This window comes from Mya arenaria, chromosome 2 (genome assembly GCF_026914265.1).
Source record: "Mya arenaria isolate MELC-2E11 chromosome 2, ASM2691426v1".
Classification (NCBI taxonomy): domain Eukaryota; kingdom Metazoa; phylum Mollusca; class Bivalvia; order Myida; family Myidae; genus Mya; species Mya arenaria.
The window spans coordinates 19,513,924-19,529,756 of NC_069123.1; positions in this window are offsets into that span (position 1 = coordinate 19,513,924).

Genomic DNA, 15,833 nt, shown 5'->3' on the forward strand with positions numbered 1-15,833 from the left:
TAGTCCCCGCTATTCCGGGACCGGGGGGCGGGGGGCATGGTTACAATTGACTGATGCATTAGCTTGTGTATTCAGATAAAGTTAAGAATATATATTTATTTATATAAGTTACACTTTGCAATCTAAATCAAAGATTTGAAACAGGTATCCTTTATCAATCAATGCAAGTATACATAAATGATTGTGCAAATCTTAATGTATCATCCAAATATGCGTACCTTGCAGGGTGAATGTTATTTGTAAAAAATATACTAAGTGAGCTTTCAAGATTACCTTTCCAATCGCATACACAATGCAGTTTGAAACCTGGATAATTAAAACAAATCTTGGTTGTAGACCATTACTATTAAATATTGATAAGTCACAGACATTATTAGGTACAGTTTAAATGCGCTGTACTCAGTTAATAATGAAAAAGCCAAAATTTAAAGAAAATTGTAGAAAATTGACATAAACTTGGTATCGATGTATACAATTAATGCATTGAAACTTACTGATGATCCCCATAGTTTACAAATGATTTATTAATAGCAGTTATTTCGTGTTTTTCCATTAAAAACAGATTACTAGGTATGTCTACAGAGTAGAATTCATTCCTTATGCGTGATCTGCCGTTGATGTTATTACATGGTATTAGCGAGTTAGGTATACATCTGGAAAATTCCACCCAGTAAAAGTAAGTCTTCATAGCATAGTGGATACCACACTTCACTGCATTTTTTTTAATTTTGGTATTTTATTTACAATAACAGTAACGATATCAAAGAGTAAAATATTTTATTAAAATAGTGTCCTTAGATTCGTTACAGGAAAAAAAACTTTTTTGGTGCCAATGTGGTGTACAGTCCCTTTCATAAACAACAAGTGAAGCCAATGCTGTATTAATTTGAGACAAACAAAAATAATACATAATTTATAAATTTTCATGCGATTCAGACAATTTTAATGATAGAAATCACAAAAAAAAATCATTCCCTTGAATTATTCCTGTCATACATGTAGTTTAAAGCTACACTCTCACAGATTTACCATTTTTACAACTTTTTTTGTCTTGGAAAGAGCTAATTTTTTCGTAAACATCTTCAAACCAATGATATCAGACTGCTGACAAACAATCAGCTCGTATTTTGTCATATTTCCGTTCGAAAATTATTTTTTTATGGCTTAAACCGTTACTAACAGTTTAAGAATAATGCTTAAAACATCATTTTTTTAACTTTAATATAAAAATCTGCCATCTAAATTTTGGTCAGCAGTCTTATATAACTGGTTTCCATGGATTTTCGCAAAAATTGGCTCGTTCCGGACAGAAAATAAAAAAGTTGTCAAAATGAGAGTGCAGCTTTAAACTCATAATAAAATTTCAATGCACTACATTTGACATAATTTTAAACAGATGAAAAACATGTTATTTTTAAAAAGCACAATATATCCTTCATGTGACCTTACATTATAATGAATTTATTCAGATCATAATTAAGTGACTTTTCTTGCACTTAAATGTGAACAAGAAAGCTTTGGATTGAACACTAAATGAAACAAGAATGAAATTAAATGAATCACATAATATCAGCAAAATTATACACACAAATGTTCTTTGATATACAAAAAAAATGAAACTTTTTAGACTTTCAAAAATTTAACATTTACTAAATACGGTTATATAAAATGATGAATACATTTGTAGGATTTGATATCCTACTAGATGTAACTCGGCTTCGTTCATTTTTCTAAACTTTCTCTCAGTGATGAGGAATAAATTTTATTCACTGCAGTTGTTTTCTAAGTTTATGAAAATAAGAACAATTGAAACAATTCATTAACTACTGTTAATCAGTGCAGATTGTGAGAGGTCATGGTTGATTTCAATGAACCACCAATAAGCCCTGCCAAAATTGGATACTGATTGGTCAGTCAGGTGCTTTTGGTAGGCATGATTAGCATGAATGTTAATTTTAACCATCATTTATGAAGGTTTACACAATCATTGAATATTGAAATAACAAGCGAAATGTTAGTTTGAATGATGAAAGCCATGAAATATGTGAAGTATTGAAAAAGAAACCATTTTTTTCAGCTTGTGCGAAAAATGAGAAAATTATTTGTTTATCAGGAACATGTTGAAATCTCATGTTTAGGCCTATAGTGATCATACTTGATTGCTATGTTATTGGCACTTATTGCAATATGTTTTATTCATTGCACTATTTATGTAAAACATTAATTATTATGTTGACTTAAGTTTGTAGATAAGAACCAATGGTATAGGTGATGTGAAAATTATCTCGTAAGTCTTTAAAACCCCTTTTGGTATTGTGAGTTTTTTGCTCCAGTCTTGTTCAGTTTAGCTTTTGAAGATTTTCAAAGTAACTGCAAAACATGTCCAGCTGTCTAGAAAGACTATGTCAAACCCTGACCAGATATAATTTCTTGTCTTTTCAAATTACCAACTTGGCAATGGTTTTATCATAACATAGGATATTGGTTTTAAAGAAAATATTAGTGTTTTTGTATGTGGAATGAAATATCATAAGTGGCACTAAATTGAACATAATTAATAGTTCTCATTGATATTACACATAGCCCCAAGTACATGTTGATCTAAGATTTAAGGCTTGGATGGAGTCAGGGCAAGAAAATGCATGTTAATACATTATACTTTCTAACGCAAGAACTGCATGTTTATTCAAGTAAATAAAGCAATCCCCACACCAAGGAACTGCAGTATTGCATAACCAGCTTAATTGACATTATGAGTTGGAGTTCAAAATGCTGCAATTAAAGGCACATCTAGTTTTCAGAATTATTCAAACTCTGATTTAGCAACCTTAATATAGTTATATGAACTACTTGCAAAATGAAAGCTTTTTTAGATTAACAAGGATGGGTGAAAAGTATTTGCCAAATGTACTGCAACACCTGATACCTGTTGCCTAGGAATCCAACAAATTCTTGGCACTCCAAATGTTATAGTACTATTGAATTTGGAGTGCCTGAAAAGAAAGCTTCTTGATTCTACATTCAACATCTTCTTTCTGTATGACATATTGGACCAGGAAAATCATGAACCTACAACCTTTTGCATCTATTGAGATAGGGAGCTATCAGGACAGTGACAGAGGACAATACAAGAATGGCCAACTGCTGCATTTATTGAGTTATCTAATGCATACAAATTAAGACAGAGAAAATAGTTCTTAATTTTTCCAAACTACTTCCTTAAGCATCCTGTACATGTATGTAGTTGTATTTTACAATGATTGTTCAAAGTTACAATGGCCCTGTGGGTTAAAGATGATCTGTCCACGGGGTAACAGGTTTTGTACATAATAGGGTTATAAGTACTGCGTTTTGATCCAGGAAGTTGTATTCGACTTAAGAAGATTTTTGCAGATTCGGATTTCACATGGCACAAGCCGAGTAAAATCAAAATCTACAAAAAACTACCAGAATCAAATATGACATTCTGCCATATCCGGATCAAAACGCAGTACTAATAACCCTTTTATTATATACATTACTGATAAGATCACTTAGAAGCCACATCTTTGCATAATAAATTTCATTTTAAGGATTCACTCATTGGTTTAATGACGTCAATTTAATATTGCGCAACATACTTGTTATGACGTGACGTCACAAGAGTGGTATATGGCCGTATTGCATTGGAGTGGAATACGGGTTAAAGTATTTTGTGATATGTATTGCATGTGGATTGATGATTGGTATAAAATAAAGAATAAAATTATGTTTGGTATTCCATTCTCACTAGCAGTCTGATGAACTGCTGGCACCATGTTATGAAATTTGATGGTCAAAGTATTTATAAGACGTTTCAATATTTCATACTTTAAAAACGATATTCATCTCATCTTATATGGAGGCTATTCGTTGCCAAAAGTCCAGACGTGTAATTCCCACAATGTGCTTCTTAATCGTACTAAATATCTCTTACATTTGTCAATGTAGACGTGCTATTTGTTGTTTCTATTCGTCAGTTTTTCCGTATTGATTTGTCATTTGTCATTATAGTAGTCAAAATGTATATTTGTCAGATCGACCCTGTATAAACTCACTAAAACATAGATCGTATAACTTGCCTTTAACAATATGATGATGTAATTTAGAAAGTCGAATCATGCATATGTAAAACTGCAATCCTACAGTCGACACTCGCATTCGTAAAATGAACATTTGCAGTCCAACAAGTCCAGGTTTACAAAAGTCAATTGACAAGTTCAGAATTACAAGGATAGACGATTTCGCCTATACCTTATATGGTAAATGTCACCGAAAGAAACGAAGGTGAATGGGCGGAGCTAACGAATCAGATTTTCTTTCGTTTATTTCCGTCGAATCAAGCAAGGGAGATAACATCTTCGCCTACCTCCTGTAAATTCCCGGTTGTAAGTCCGAGTACTCTCTCTTTATTTCACAATAAAAACTAAAATTACTTCATCTTTTATTTTATTTTGACGATCAATGTTCCTAAATTGGTTATAAATCACCATATTATTTAGTCAATTGCAGGTGGGTGTATCTGAGCTGGGCTCACGGACCCAGATTTATACTGCCACTGTCAATTGTTTTTTTACTTATATACCCAAGCAAGCAAAAATTGTTCATTTATTTTATTTACAAGTGGACCATGGGCGGTTCGTTCAGTGTGTGTGTGTGTGGGGGGGAGCTGTAGGGCCTGTGTCCCCCCCCCAGTTGGCCCGCAAGTAAACTTAAAGGTTATTTTTTTTGTCAATATTTCTCAGATAAAAATACTTAATTACGCCATAATGCACCAATTCAGACTAAAAATATTTAAAATATTCTAGGGGGAGTACCCCTAAACCCCACTTCCCACATTTTAAACATATTAATGTCATGCCCACTCGAGGGATCATGTCCAAAAAGTTGTGCCCCTAAGTAACGCCCCTCTAACGCAAGTCCGTGTTTAAAACCTGCTCCAGCAAACCCACGAAACTTTTGATGGACTTCATAATGATATCCACCTAGTTTGGTCTGATGTTATACATTTACTATCTTAATAAGCATGTATGGTGTAAACGTGTAATTTCAATACATCATTGAAACAAAATATCCATGTGGATGGAAGAACAGCCCTCCAACCCACTTGTGTCCCCCAGTTATGAATTACGGGATCTGCCACTGTGAACCATAACAATCAAGTGGGGGATTTCAAGAACATGAAAAAATAGATATCGTGGGTCTTAGATTAGAAAAACAAACGCGCGATTTTTCCCCTCCAAATGGGCTAGGTCCGCTTCACCTAAATGTGGAAAAAAAACCTGACTGTTGAGTGTGGGTGGGGTATAAAAGGTAGCAGCAAGTAATAATTGTTTATTAGCAATAAATTGACTTCATCATTAAAATACTTTATTAATTACCTATAAAATAATATTCGTTATGTACAGTATAATGTAAGAGTTATATGAAGTTGTAATCTAAGTGTATTTTATCCATACAGTTCCAGCTACCAGGTAATAAACCTCTGGGGCATCTTAGTGATTTATTTCAACTTAATGAAAATTTAGATTTTTTTCTTCGTAAATTTTAAATTATCTAATACTACTTGCAATCTTAAACATTGCAAAAAGGCAAGAAAGTGTCCTCTTATGGTAGAATTTAAAATAATGTTTATAGTAATTTAAAGCTGCACTCTCACAGATTGACAGTTTTGACAACCTTTTTTGTACCAGACTCGGCTGATTTTGGCTGCAATGCTTTCTATACAAATAATAAGATTACTCACACTAAAACAGATCTAAATCGTTTGGAAAACTGGCGACATTTTTCATTTTTTTTTAAAACGTTACTGTAGTATCACTTTTAGCTATAAAACATCAATTTGCGAACGTAAAACTGAAAAACTGTACTGTATCTGATCTTTTGTCAGCAGTAATATACCACTGGTGTCCAGACATTTACGCAAAAATTTGCTAATTCCAAAACAAAAAATAGAAATAGTTGTCAACACGGTCAATCTGTGAGAGTGCAGCTTTAAAAGAAAAATAAGACAATGGGACTTTTCATTCTTGAAGTATAATTTAATGCTAATGACTTACATTTTGTTGTGTTTGAGTCAAGTATCATTTTGCATACATCTCATTTCATGTCATATGTGCGTATTAATTACTATTATATAGACAAAAACATGTTGTAATATCATATATTATTGTGTCGCCTGAAAAGACGACATATAGGGGTTACTTTTGTCGTCGGCGGCGGCGTCGGTGGCGGCGTCGGCGGCGGCGGCGTCCGCGTCCCATTTTCGCTTGTCCGGGGTATATCTCCTAAACTATTAGTGGTATCAACTTGAAATTTCATATGTAGATAGATCTAAGGCAAGTGCAGTGCACAAAAACCGTAACTCTTGCATCTATATGTTTAGAGTTATTGCCCTTTGTTAATTTTCATGCTTAAAGTTTTGTCCGGGGCATATCTTGTAGAATATAAGAGTTATCAACTTTAAACTTCATATGTAGATAGATCTCATGGAAGGCAAGTGCAGTGCACAATAACAGTAACTCTTGCTTTCTTACTTTTAAAGTTATTGCCCTTTGTCAATTTTCTTGCTTACGTTTTGTCCGTGGCATATCTCGTAAACTATAGGAGGTATCAACCTGAAACTTATTCCGTAGGTATATCTGATTGAGGGAAAGTGCAGTGCACAATAACAGTAACTCTTGCATCTATATGTTTAGAGTTATTGCCCTTTGTTAATTTTCATGCTTAAAGTTTTGTCCGGGGCATATTTGAAGAATATAAGAGGTATCAACTTGAAACTTCATAGCTAGATAGATCTCATTGAGGGCAAGTGCAGTTCACAAAAACCGTAACTCTTGCTGCCATATTTTTAGAGTTATTGCCTTTTGTTAATTTTCATGCTTAGGTTTTGTCCGTGGCATATCTCGTAAACTATAGAAGGTATCAACCTGAAACTTATTCCGTAGGTATATCTGATTGAGGAAAAGTGCAGTGCACAAAAACCGTAACTCTTGCATCTATATGTTTAGAGTTATTGCCCTTTGTTAATTTTCAAGCTTAAATTTTGTCCGGGGCATTTCTCGACTAAAAGAGTTATCAACTTGAAACTTTATAGATAGATAGATCTTATTGAAGGGGATCGCAGTTGACTTCAGTATTTATCATGCTCATTTTTGCTTATAAAACCAATTGCTTGCTCCTGGCTTAACGTTGTTACCTTCAGTTCAAATGCCACCTACACTTGAAAGTTAAATGGCAACATCATTGTCTATAAATGAATAAAATGCCAATCTAACAGCTATAATGTCGACAGTTAATAATTCGTCAGGCGACACATCCGACTCGCGGAGTTCTAGTTTTATTCGACATGAAATAATTTATAATCCATCCTGTTTCCAAATCACAGTCCATAATGTCATAATATAGATGATTCGTAATGTCCATAATAATATCCGCAATGTCCATGGTCCAAAGTATCCATAATTGGTTTAAATAGAGCCGAGTGATAGCGGAAATTCCGAAAGACGTAAGGAGGAGTTAAGACATGGTTAAGGCGGAGTTAAGACATGGTTAAGGCGGAGCTATCTATAAATAAAATTAAATTCATCTCGTAAACATGTTGAACTGCGAATGAAAAGTCACCACCATACAATGTACTTTGTAGAACTACGAACTGAAATCTGTCTTCTACACACCGCAATGTAAATTCGGCATGTGACTTTCACAGAATGACGTGTGTTTAACATACACAACTTTATAAACACGAATGAATCGTCTGTTGAATAGATGCAACGAGAACAAAACTCCAATTGGTACAATGAAAAATGAAAATGTGCAGTGTAAAATGTAAACATACAACCGATGAGTTGGCGGTTGTAAAATGTAAATTGGTAAATCATCAATGTTACAAACCTAAAATATACACATACACGTCTGGACTTTTGGCAACGAATAGCCTCCATAATCTTAGTCTACTCAACTTGCTTTGCTATGTACAAAAGACTGCAACAGTAATATGAATAGCATAAGACAGAAGGCAGTGCCTAATATTTACCAACAGCAGTAAGTTATCATGGTAACATGTTATATGAATTGAATACCAAACACAAATTAAGAGGGACAAAATTCTTCACTTTTTTAAATAAAAACTACTTCCTAATAGCACTGTGTATGCAGTCTGACGTAGGTGTACAATGAAGATGTCTTTTACAATGATTGTTCAAAGAATGGCCCTATGGTTTAAAGCTCCCCTGAAAAAGAGGTGACAGGTTTTCTATATAGTATATAATTACATCACTGAAAATCTTCTCTGAAACTGCAAATAACAGTCCTTTGATATAAAAGGATTTGATCAAATTAAGTAGGTGCGCCAACCACGTAAATTAATCTGTACAAGTCTGATTTAACGACATTGAGAAATTCAAAAGAACTTTGACTTTATCTGATTTAACGCTTTAGCCCCCCCACCCCCACCCCCATCACTCTACACACACTTAACTAGATTTTTCAAATTTCCTTTGCAGCTTGCAAGCAGTTTTAGTCTAAAGTTTAAGCTAGCCCATTTAACAGTGAACCCTTGTGATGTGAGCCGATTTTTTCATTGCTTGGAACATGGTTGTCAACATACCCTGAATGAAGTCCATCAGTGCTTTCAGCACTTTGATTCTTTTAGAAAAAACCACGTTTTCAGTGAACTCTGACTGGATCCCAGAAAATTTCATCATCTAATTAACTATAAATAGCCACATGGTTCTCCGCAAATGTTGATATATGTGTTTTAAAGGGTGTATAAAACCGGTACCAGCATTGAGTCGCCTTCCGTGAAAAATTAATATTCATGAGATTCATAAGGGAAGATAACTACAATCGACTTGGCATCGCTACTGAGTACATTCATGGTATGTAACTACGTAGTAGGTCACCTAATAACATCTAGAAATAATTTTATTGACAAAAGAATTTCCTTTATTTAGCCAATAAGAGTATTCTCCTGTTCTCAACCGAAATACGATTTATGGATATGTTTAAGGTGAAGTAATTTAACATGACAAATATATACAGTTAACTTAATACTAAATTTTTATTTTATTTTTCATCATTTCTCTACATACATGACATATACATTTGATTAACATCGAACATGGAAGGCTGCATAAAACATAAGTCATAAACATAATAAAATTACATGAAACATTGAACGCTGCAAATATAAAATAAAATGATTAACTTACAATATGTATTTAAATCATTGACAAAGACATATATATATACATGTTAATGACAAAAGCTATGGAAAATGTGTGTCAAAATGTTGCCCGAATTGAATTATGTTTCATTATCATGAAGAAGAAGAAGAAGAAAGTTTATTCAAAAGCAACATACAACACACTACATATTTGAAATAGGCCAATATGACCCCTGATCAAATTATTACATAACTTAATACAATAGCTTATGTATACATGCATGGCGAAGCATATTTAATTATTTATAAATAGGTTTATCTATATCGCAATGTTAACAACTGTATCTGTATGATTCAATATACTTTTCTAAGTACATCAACTTTGAAATATTTTCTCTGTTGTATACCCATTATAGGGAATACTTCCGCTTGTATATACATATTTAATTACGAGCAAATGGCCCATGATCGAAATTAAGAAAAATCAATAAAATCAATTAAGTTCTTAAACAAATGAACAGATCATAAGCATACCAATATGATAATAATATAATGTTTATAACCTTAATAGTGAATAAAGATTTTGATGAAACTGGTTAAATATCTTGGTCGAGCAGCATTAAGAAAAAGAAAAAAAACAACAACAACAATTTAGGTCTCCCTTAATTGGCCTGGATTAGGGTGTGTGTCTTTCTTATTTCAAAAGCATTAAAGATAAATACAGCTAATTTCCTCACAACATTTGCGTTGTTGGATTTTAACAACTGAATGGTTTTGAACATACTTGGTCTTTCTCTATAGTAACGCTTGATATATTTACATCGTATATCATTATACAATATGCATTCAAATAAGAGGTGATATTCGTCTTCTAACTTATTACACGTAACGCATAACCGTTCTGCTCTTGGCACGTTTCTCCATCGACCAGTCTCAATACCGAGCCGGTGTGAAGACGAACGTAATTTTGTAAGTGCTATTCTATACTTCTGAATATTGACTTGGATAAGATATGACTGCATTTCAAAATTTGCGAATACTTTATAAAAAGTTGCTCTAGTTGAGTTTTCTAATCTGCTATACCAAGTTTGAATAAAAGTATCCTTAACTCGACGCTTAAAAATGCTAAGAAAATTATTATTGTTACCAACACCCTGTGCAATCCAAACGTCTTGAAAACCGAATGTGCATAACATGTTTTTCACCATAACCGCCCAGTTGTTTTTACCAGGATTATTTTCAATTAACATGCTTTTATATATTATACTTATGTATTTTCGTTCACTACAGTGTAATATCTTAAACCAATATTTCAATATAACTGTTAATCTCATCGAATAAAAATCAATCCTGCCTAGGTCTCCATATATAAAATTGTTTTGTGTAGAAGTTTTAACACCAAGTAAATTCTTGCAAAACATAGTATGTATTCTTTCTACGTTGTGTGCACGGGAAAATCCCCAAACTTCACATCCATAGAATAAAATAGGCTTAACTAGTTTATCAAATAAATCTAAAACATGTTCAGTCGATATGTTAACAAAGCCTTGAAGGTATTTCTTCATTTTAAAAATTGCCTTATGTTATATTATTATGTGCAATAATTATTGTTAACTATGTAGATATCTTCATCGTTGAAATCAAACAGTTAAAATTAAAATACTAATTGGAAACCGTATATCGATAAAGTATCGATCATCGATTGATGAACGCGATTGCCGAAAGGCAGTTCATTTAAGGAATGGAAGTCGAGGTGTAAATATGTTGTTTTAAACATCGCCTGATTTTGTGTATTTGGTGTGGTCTGGTTAATATTGTCCATAAGTAAGCTAATTGACATGAATATGAGAACGTCGCTGTTTAAAAACTTATTTTTTCAATTTTCATATAAAACAATATTATAATTTGAAAGCCCTAAACTATACTGTAGATCTAAGTTGGTTAAAAGAAAATGATTTTAGCGACATTTTCGACCTATTTCAAAGGCAATGTTACAAATATATTCCAAAATACTTTCAAATGCTGTTTATTGATCTAACATTTCCATAAGAATATAAATGCTATTATTTGAATCCAAATTCATAATCATTTTCATAATACAACAACTAATAAGTTATCTTTATCTGCGCTAAATCGTCTTTCGGTTGGCGAAGGGAGACAACTATTTCACTGACATATTGCCTTTATTCAATTGAACAATAAGTAAATATGTTCATTAACTTTTTCATTTTTATGAGTGTGTTTTAGTTATATGAATATTAGGTAATCATCATTAATTGGAATAATTGTTTATTTTGGAAGCTTTTATCTGTCTTTCGGTTGGCGAGTCGGCACGCGGAATTCGTTCTCGAACACTGAAATTTCAACTGCCTATTACATCATTATATTTTAATATTTTTCTCTAAAATTTGGTTTGGTGATGTATTTGTATAATATTAATATAAAAACAATAAAATAAATGCATTAGAAGGCGTCTTTCGGTAACTTTCATGCGTATTTCGGTAATTTTATCCGTCTTTCGGTAAATAAGCGTATTTCGGTAAGTCCAGTAACCGGGTCACGCACATAAAACAACGTAGGTAAAACACAGATATTTGCACAAAGAACAATATGTATACAGTGCAAATAATGAAGCAATTTCAATAACTGTCATGCCACGCTCACGTAGAGCCGTTCATGTGTAACAATCTGATTATAAAATATTTACAATACACATTTAATCCAGCTGAAGTCCATGAGACACTCTTAGACAGGGAGTTTACAAAATGGCGACGATCGAAAAGTGAAATGATCATGCTAAATATAGGCGGAGTAATCTGTATAATATACTTATCGATATACGGTTTCCAAAAAGCATTAACTTCGTTTTTTTGTTTATTTATCAGTGAAATAGTGTTTACATATCATTTCATTATTGAGGAAATTTTTGAATTGTTTGGAATCGATTAATCAATTATCGTAACTACTTCTTATACCGACTCACACCTGTAACAATACATTTAGTTTTTCGCCGTTTTCGAGCGGTTTGGCATAAATATGTTGTCTTCATTTTGTGATTTTTTTCAGCTGCATTTTCAGGGATATGCAAAATGTACGAGTTCAAGTGTACATTACTATACATCAATTCAGATTTGTTGAAGTTTAAAGATGTCATGTGTATTCAAGCATTCAATGAGCGCATTATTTCGACCGAATCGCCGTGTAATCATTTGTAGTACTTAACGATCTGATGTGCCTACTATGAACGTGGCCCTAAAGGGCCCCCGTTCAAAAAGGTCTCTAGACGAAGCAAAATATCACTAATGGGCCTTTATCCTTGGATATCCAAGCTTAATATCGCAAAAAGGCCTATATCAAAAGATATCTAAACTTATGCTCACAAAGTGCATTTTGCCCTAAGCTAAACATCACAAAAGTGTCTCAAGTCCTAGCTATATCAGCTAACTATCATAAAAGGGCCTTATCCCCTGGCTATCCAAACCAAATATTACAAAAGGACTTGATGTCTTGGCTATCTAGCCCTTACTATCTAAGCTAAATATCAGACAAGAAACGCCGCAATGCGACGAAACCAGGTTTTTAATGATTGACAGAAGAACTTCAGCTTGTGGCTGTTTTCTAGTTTTTGTAACAGTGACCTTGAATCTAGGGGCCCCAAATGCAATCCATTGAAAGGTATCCATAAACTCTTCCTTTATACCAAGTTGTGTCAAGATATGTCAACCCTAACTAAGGTTATTCAGTTTCAACCGTTTTTCTATCTTTAGTAACAGTGACCTTGACCTTGAATCTAGGGACCCAAATGCAATCCCATGAAAGGTATCCATAAACTCTTCCTTTATACCTGGTTTGGTCAAGATATGTAGACCCTGACTAAAATTATTCAGTTTCAACTGTTTTTCTATTTTTAGTAACAGTGACCTTGACGTTGAATCTAGGGACCCCAAAACGCAATCCCATGAAAGTATCCATAAACTCTTCCTATAGACCAAGTTTGGTCAAGATATGTCAACCCTTACTAAAGTTATTCAGTTTCAACCGTTTTTCTATTTTTAGTAACAGTGACCTTGAGCTTGACCCTAGAGACCCCAAACGCAATCCCATGAAAGGTCTCCATAAACCTTCCTATAGATTAAGTTTAGTCAAGATAATATTATTATGTCATCCCTAACTAAAGTTATTCAGTTTCAACTGTTTTTCTATTTTTGGTAACAGTGACCTTGACCTTGACCCTAGGGACCCCAAACGCAATCCCATGAAAGGTCTCCATAAACTCTTCCTATAGACCAAGTTTAGTCAAGATATGTCATCCCTAACTAAAGTTATTCAGTTTCAACCCTTTTTCTATTTTTAGTAACATTGACCTTGACCTTGACCCTAGAGACCCCAAACGCAATCCCATGAAAGGTTTTCATAAACGCTTTCTATAGACCAAGTTTGGTCAAGATATGTTAATCCTTACTAAAGTTATTCAGTTTCATAGGTGAGTTTGACGCCAGCCGCCCGCCCGCCCGCCCGAACAACGACGTTCGCCATTCTAATAACCAGGTTTCACCATGTGAAAACCTGGTTAAAAAGAACTCTTACCCCGGTTACCAAAGCCAACTATTACAAAGGGGCCTCTGTCCCTAGTTATCTAAGTTCAATATCAATAAAGGGCCTATAACCCTGGCTATCCAAACAAAATATCACAAAAGGGCAACTAGCCTTAGCTATCTAAGCTAAATATCACAAAGGGGCAGCTAGCCCTGGCGATCCAAGACAAATACCACAAAAGGGCAGCTAGCCCTGGCTATTTTAGCCAAATATCACAAAAAGGCAGCTAGCCCTGGATATCCAATTCAAATATCACAGTTTTCAAATATCTTAGTCAAATTTTTCAAAAGAGCATCTAGCTCCAACTATCACTAACTATGGGTCCATAACCCTGGCTATCCAAGCTATATATCACAAAAGGGCAGCTAGCTCTGGCTATCTTAGTCATTTTTTCAAAAGAGCATCTAGCCCTAACTATCACTAACTAAGGGTCCATAACTCTGGCTATCCAAGCCATATATCACAAAAGGGCAGCTAGCCCTGGCTATCCAAACCAAACATCACAAAAGGGCAGCTAACCCTGGCTATCAAAGCTAAATATCACAAAAAGGCAGCTAGCCCTGGTTATCCAAGCCATTTTACACAAAAAGGCAGCTAGCTCTACTTATCTAAAGCAAATATCACAAAAGGGCAGCTAGCGCTGGCTATCCTAGTCAAATATCACAAAGGGTAACTAGCCCTGGCTATCCAAGTCACAAATCCTAAAAGGGCAGCTAGTCCTGACTATCAAAGCCAACTATCACAAAAACCTTTAGCTTCGGCTATCAAAAATAACTATCACAAAAGGGCCTCCATCCCTGGTTATCTGAACTAAATACCACTAATGGGCCTATGACCCTGGCTATGCAAACAAAATATCACAAAAGGATTTAAATTTTGGCTATCCAAGCCAAATACCACAAAAGGAAATATAACCCTAACTATCTGAGCTAAATATCCAAAAATAACTCTAGCCCCGGCTATCCAAACCGACTCTCACAAATAGGCCTCTATCCCTTTTTTATCTAAACTAAATGTCACTAAAGGGTCTATAACCCCGGTTACCCAAACAAAATATCACAAAAGGACAGCTAGCCCTGGCTATCCAATTCAAATATCACAAAAGGGCAGCTAGCCCTGGCTATCTAAGCCAAATATCACAAAAGGCCAGCTAGCCCTGGCTATCCAAGCCAAATATCACAAAAGGACAGCTAGCCCTGGCTATCCAAGCCAAATATCACAAAAGGGCAGCTAGCCCTGGCTATCCAAGTCAAATATCACAAAAAGGCAGCTAGCCCTGGCTATCCAAACCAAATATCACAAAAGGGCGGCTAGCCCTGGCTATCCAAGCCAAATATCACAACCTTAATTGAATAAAAGATAATCAAACTAACTTTTTACTTTACATCCCCCCAAAAAGCATAACAAATCTTTATATCTCTCTTCATTAGACCTTAATGAGTATCTTAGTAACTGTCAATAAATGCTTTTAAACATAAATAAATCGTTTCATAAGTCTAAAATCAGTGTCACTGACAACCTTTCTGTTGAGGTTTCTTTTACATAATTGTCCATGGAAGAAGCACAATACCAACTTTCATGTTTCGTAATATTCTTTCAAATATTTTCTTTTCAGCACAAGCTATGACACCACCAGAACAAAACAAATGTTAACCAAAATGACTAGCATCGTAACCTATTTCAACTAATTTGGTCTTAAACAAATCATGTACAGTTGTCTAACTATTTTTTTTTATTTTATCAAAAGTTCTCAGTTTATACGTATTAGTTTTTCTACAAATTCACAAAGCTCTAAAATATATTCTGATGGATGACTGTCTATGCCAGATTTTATCAAATATGTACGTAGCATTTGAACAGGACAACATTCAGTATGCGTATCAAATAACAACGTTATTTCCTTCTCTTTAAACGTCAGTCATTGGTTTTTTAATATAAATTACACAATATGTGTCTTATACTGTTTTGGAACGACTTAAAGAATTTCTTTAATCCTGAAAAAAAAATCGCAATTGCAAACACAAAACTAGTCATATCTCTAAAGTCTCCCAAA